The following is a 6,633-nucleotide window of genomic DNA, read 5'->3' on the forward strand; positions in this document are numbered from 1 at the left end:
CATCCCCCTTGCCTTTATTCGTCCTTCTCAAAATTAATAGCCTGTTCTTGATTTTTCTTTGCTCAATACCACCAATCTATAGCTTTAATTCTTGTTAATTTCTTCCTTAAATCACTATTTAGTAATCTATTTTCTGTACTTTGCTTTAGAAAAGTGAGAGCGATGAAAAGAAGCTCTCTGTGTTTCTTTGTTAGGAGGAGCCGCACAAGACTAAAGAGAAGCTACGGCTTCTCTTGAGTTTTAGGTTTAGAAAAAATATTTATTATTACTTTTTTTTTCATTCACTTAGCCTTGGTGCACACATCATGTTAAGAAAAGCCCAAAATAAATTAAATCAATTTTCAATTAGAGCAAATAGCATAGTTTGGCCCAAGATTAAAATAAATACTAATAAAACATAATTTGAAATATAAATAGCCAATAAATAGGAAAAATATTAGAAATCCCAATAAGTTTCTTTTTCACTATATTTCACTTCAATTGGTGGTAATTGAGCTTTATTCATCCAATTAACAGGCTAAAAATTCAGGTATGCTCTAAATACATGAATTAAAATTCTATGAAACCAAATCCTACATGCAATGCAGAAATCACAAATAGAACTCCATAATTATGAAATAACTTATTCGGATGAAAATCATACAAATTCCTAATTTGGTACAAATTATCAATCCATCAAGTTATTACCATAGCACTAGAAATTGGGGGGTTACAAGAAGACATTAAATTGTCCAAGTCGGACATTTTAGAAATGACTTTTAAGTACAAAATGTACGAACACATATAATAGTTACTTAATCAACTTTTGAATTTTAGTAGTATCTCTCATTTTTATGTCCTCCGCGTTCACAATGAAATGGTTCTATTTCACTTTTTGCACCTCGAGAACTGGGGGGAGATGCTGCTGAAATTTCATTAGATGTTTAACAAAGTAGCTTCTGATAACTTAACATTGCAAAATGTCTATTGATCACATGTGGATGTACCAATTGTACGAGTTGAATGATTTATTAAAGAGAGATTTCATAGAGGATCTGGATTCCTTTATTCAGTTTGCAATCAGTAATCCACGATGTATGGATGGAGGGAAAATGAGGTGTCCATGCAATCTTAAAAAGTGGAAAAATAGGGCTTTTTATGATGTTGAAATAGTGAAGCTCCATTTATGCAAAAATGGGTTTATAGAAAACTATTATCAGCGGGTATATGATGGTGAAACCCAGATTGACAATAGTTTGGATTAACAGTCCAGTGTATCATGGAGTCAGAGAGTAGATTTGCATTCAGATCCAATATTGCGATCGCAAGATATGGTCAGCGATGTTACTGGTCCTAATTTCCATTAGGAGAATATGGAAGAGTAACCAAACACAATCGCGCAAAAGTTATATGATATGCTAAGTGCCGCCAATCATGAAGTTTGGCAAGGTTGTTAAAGACATTCTTTACTTTCTACAGTATCGTGAATGTTGCATATTAAATCAGAGCACCACATTTCTGAAAGGTGTTATGATAATTTTATGCAATTAATGAAAGAAGTGATGCGCGATGATAATTCCATGGTTGATAAACAAAGAACCTGGTTTAGGGCTTAGGCCTGTCAGTTGAGAAGATAGATTATTGCCGTAATAACTATATGGTATTTTGGGGTAATGATAATGAATGAAGGATGTGCAAGTTTTGCAACCTTCCTAGATATAGAAGGTGGTGTCAAGGAACTGGAGACAACAGAAAGAGAAAGCATTTAAGAAATGTATTACTTTCCGTTCCTTCACAACTTCAAAGGCTATATGCATCTTAAGCTATAGCTGAACAGATGTGATGGCATGCAGAACATGAATGTGAAGCTGATGTTTTGCATCATCCATCTGATTTTGAAGCGTGGAAACACTTTGATGATTAGCATCCATCATTTGCTGCCGAGATTAGGAATGTCAAACTAGGACTATGCACATATGGTTTTCAACCATTTGGAAAGTCAGAGAGAGAATATTCTTCATGGCTTGTAATTGTGACACCATATAATTTACCCCCATCCATGTGTATGAAAGAAGAGTATATGTTCTTGTGCGTTATTGTGTTGGGACCAATGAACAAGAAGTATAAGGTTGATGTTTTCTTACAGCCTTTAATTGCGAAGCTAAATCAATTGTGGGAATCAGGTGTCGAAACTTATGACATTTCAAATTCTCAAAATTTTATGCTCCGAGCTGCTTTGCTGTGGATAATTAGTGACTTTCTCGCACTTTTAATGTTATTTGGGTATAGCATTGCAGGTAGAACTGCGTGTCCATATTACATGGAAAATATAGCTTTTACTTTGAAAAAAGGTGGAAAGTAGTGTTGGTTTGATAATCACCGAAAATTTCTCCTAATTGACCATGCATAGAGGCGAAATCGATAATATTTTCAGAATAATAAGGTTGTTTACGATTCCCCTCCACCTATAAAGTCCGGCATATAAGTTTTGTTGGAAATTGAAGAATTGGGGCTTATGAAAGTGACTAATTTGGGACATGAAGAGGTAAACAGTAGAATTGGTCGGAGCAGTGAATGGAAAAAAAAATTATATTTTGGGATTTCCCATACTGGAGTACATTGCTTATCTGACATAACCTTGACATCATGCATATAGAAAAGTATGTATTTGAAAATATCTTTAATACTATAATGAATTTTGATGGGAAAACAAAGGATAATACTAAAGCTGGAGCAGATATGAAATAAATTTATCATTGTCCTGAGCTAGAACAGATAACAGAGATGGGACGATTTCCAGAGGCTTGTTACGCGCTAGACAAGACGCAAAAGCAAATATTGTGTGAGTGGGTCCGTGGGTTGCAGTTTCTTGATGGATATGCATCAAACATGGGACGATGTGTTGACATGCAGAAATATAGATTATTTGGGATGAAAAACCATGAATGTCATGGTTTTATGCAAAGGCTAATACCAATAACTTTCTGAGAGCTTTTACCAACTAAAGTATGGGAAGCATTAATAGAGATAAGTCTTTTTTTTAAGGATTTGACAAGCACTGTCTTGAGAATAGAGGATATGGATCTACTTGCTCGAGAAATACCAATAATCATTTCCAAATTAGAGCGGATTTTCCCCTTAGGATTCTTTGATTTTATGGAGCATCTACCAATTGATTTACCTTTTGAAGCACAAAGGGCTGGGCTTGCGCAATACAGATGGATGTATCCATTTGAAAGTTATGTTTTGCATTTGCACCATTTCAACTGCACCAATAAATTTATTTCCAGTTATATGCATATTATGTTTTGTTTCTTATTACAGACATCTTCACATATGAAAGAGAATGTGCGCAATAAGGCAAAGGTTGAGGGATCAATATGCAATGTATACTTGGTGGAAGAAGCTTCCACTTTTTGCTCCCACTACTTTGCACCCCATGTTTATACTAAACATCGATGAGACCTGCGAAATGAAGATGGAGGCGATCGAATGGAAGAGAATTTGGAAGGAAACCTTTCAATTTTTACCTATCCAGGACGCACAATGGGACAAGTAAAAAAAAAGGCATTTGAATGAGCAAGAGATCCATGCAGCTCAAATTTACATTTTGTTGAATTGCGAAGAGGTAACCCCATTCGTTGAGTAAGTATATATAATTTTATAAATTAAGCCTTTTACTGCATTATAAGTAGTAAACTTGATGTGGTTTGATGACATATTTCGTAGGAAATATATTGCTGAATTGCGAGAACGCATTCCCGATTTACCCGATGGTGCTGTTGATGTAAGACTAGAGGAAGAATTCACAAATTGGTTCAAATGTTATGTAAGCATTAGTTCATACTACAAACCTTTTATTACACTCAAAGAAATTAATACTTAAATGATTGAATGTTTGTTATTTGTACTAGCCTATAACTCGGAAAGTATTATTGTTAATAAATTCATTGTTGATCTAGCAGAAGGACATTTGCTAATCGCAGATACATACACGAGATACTTTGTCAATGGATACAAATTCCATACTGAGCATTATGGTAAACTAGAAAACATTAAATAGTGGAGTATGTGTAAAAGGGTCAAACTACAGTGAATAGTCAAATGATTTTTACGAGAGGTTGCTTGAGGTCATTGAGTTGGAATATCCAGCTATGCCCATAAAATGGACGATATTATTTAATTGCAAATGGTTCAATCCAACACCCAATATTGGAATGAAGGTTCATCCAAAATATAACGTAATAGAAGTTAATAGTAGAAAAAGAAACACAAAGTATGAACCATTCCTTCTTGCAATGCAAGTAGCCAAGGTATACTATGTTCCATATCCATCAATGAAGCGAGATCGCTTCAATTGGATGGCGGTATGCCAGATTAAAGCTAGATCAATTGTAGAAGAAGTCCGAACTAAACAATATGCCTTAATTGATGTTTGAACCAGTTCAGGTTGATGAGGTTGAATTATCGATCCAAATAGTTGAAGATTTAACGGAAAGACTTGATGAAAAATATGGGACATATGTTGAGATTGGTATGTCAGATGAAGAGGCTGCAGCGAAGCTGCAGGTCTTAGGTACTTCAGAAGAAGAATAGAAAAAGCAGAAGAAAAAGAATAAGAAGGATATGAAGAAGACGAAGAAGAATGAGACAAGGAACAATAAAATAGTTAGTATATTTTAATTCCAAAATTCAGAAACTTATGTGTAGTTACCATATTGTATAAACTCGAAACTTTTGTAATAATTATGTCACTCACTATGTTGTATCGCAGATCACCTTCTTCTAGTTTAGATGGTTACAAGCAGGGGGGTTGAGGACTCTACACGAGGGGGACGAGGTCGAGTTATTCGAGGACGAGGTGGTCGTGCCAGAGCACATGCACTCATACAGCCATGCGACCCCCTTGCCTCCACTACCTCTGTTTTCGTACCGCCCCCGAGCGATCCGAAAATGCCACTTTTAATTTTGATGGAAAATGATCTTATGATGAACAGTGGTGACAAAATATTTTATTGGATACGATGCCGATAAATCAGTCTTATAAAACATTTTTGAGTCGCCACCCATTTTTTTCGGCAATGGAACAATTTCCAATTTTATAAAAATGACTCCATTTTAAACCCAATTCTATTTAAGGCCAAATTATTAAAAAGACTGATCAGGGGCAACAATGCGATTCTGGGTAAGGGAATTGGGTATGCCAGCCCGTTGAAAGCCGACGCCCGAAAAAACCGACCTCTTTTAACCTACGATTTCTAATTTATTTTAGTTAGAAAAGCCAAATTATTTATTTATTTAAACCCAACCCGAATGAATCAAATCGAGTTCTTATATGGAAAATTAATTAATCGTCCCAATCAAATCCAATCATTGCATCCATAATCATTTAAATCATTCAAACCAAAGCAGTTAAATCAAATAAATAAAAGACCCGCTCTTGCCTTATGGTTAAAGGCAGGCAAAAAACTGAACCCAAAAATACATTCTACCCGATTCAAAAATAAGCCTAAAAAATCAAAAACCCAAAATCATGCATAATTATTATTTAACATCTAAAATCACATTTTATTTTTAATTTAATCCAAAACATGCAAATTATTGATAAATCAACAAATTTAATTTTCTTTTTCTTTTAAACTGAAATTATAAAATTCATAAAAAAAATACGTAAAATCACATTTTAGTATTCTAAGCTTAATTAAATTGCAATCTGTTCATAATTGGTCATTTTTTCAGATTTATTGAAGAAATTAACTCTGAAAGCTTAGAACAGTTGTGTCACACAGCTAACAGTTGCGTCACCCAGCTGTTCCTGGATGAACAGTTGCGTGACGCTGCTGTTCCTGATGAACAGTTGCGTGATGCAGCTGTTCGGCCCAAGCTCATTTTCAAACGCTTTATTTAGATCATTTTTTATTTAAATGTGATTTAAAAACTCGTAAAATGGCCAAATATGAACATAATACAATTTAATGAAGCTTAAATTACTAAAACCACAAAAATAAGTAAAAAAATACAAAGAATGGTAAAGAGATTACCTAATCCTCAGATTGAGGATTGTAAATGGATTGAATGTCTTAACAGGTGATAGTTAAGATCTCCCAGAAGCTTTGTTTCCGAGGATTCAAGTTCTCTTTCTTTTGTCTTTTGATTTTTTCTCTCTTTTTATGATTTAATTCACCAAAAATTGATATCTAATTGCAATTTTCCTTCAAAGGAACTCAAAAGAGCTTCTGGAGGAGAATGTAGCCGCACAATATGTTTTTAGGGTTTTCAAAACGTTTTCCCAAAGTTGTCTCAAATGTGAGAAAAAGATCTATTTATAGAAGTAGGTCACAGAGCATAGCTGCGTGACGCAGCTTACTTGCTGTACCAGAGCTACATGTCGTTTAATACAAAAACGTCATGTAGTCTAACATAGCTGCGCGACGCAGCTATGACCCAGTTAGACACTTAAAATCCTTCTTTTTTTTATTTAAATCCTTGGATCAAAAGACTTCTAGATACCATTAAGACAATCTGTATCCTCGTATCCTCATCGGATCAAGCGGGGGCATAAAGACACGCGTCAACAACCTCCTATCCCTCCTTCTACTCAAGCACATACTTTTGATGCTGCAGCACCATCTGCACCAACCACTGCAACACCAT

The 6,633-nt window shown here is 34.8% G+C and overlaps 2 pseudogenes; both read left to right on the forward strand.

Moving 5' to 3' along the window:
- Positions 1 to 1,816: 1,816 nt before the first annotated feature.
- On the forward strand, positions 1,817 to 3,628 carry LOC149493691 (uncharacterized; annotated as a pseudogene).
- Positions 3,629 to 3,682: 54 nt separating this feature from the next.
- On the forward strand, positions 3,683 to 4,575 carry LOC149493692 (uncharacterized; annotated as a pseudogene).
- Positions 4,576 to 6,633: the final 2,058 nt, after the last annotated feature.

Source organism: Jatropha curcas, chromosome 9, assembly GCF_041381405.1.
Source record: "Jatropha curcas cultivar XTBG-Jc1 chromosome 9, XTBG_Jcur_1.0, whole genome shotgun sequence".
Lineage (NCBI taxonomy): Eukaryota > Viridiplantae > Streptophyta > Magnoliopsida > Malpighiales > Euphorbiaceae > Jatropha > Jatropha curcas.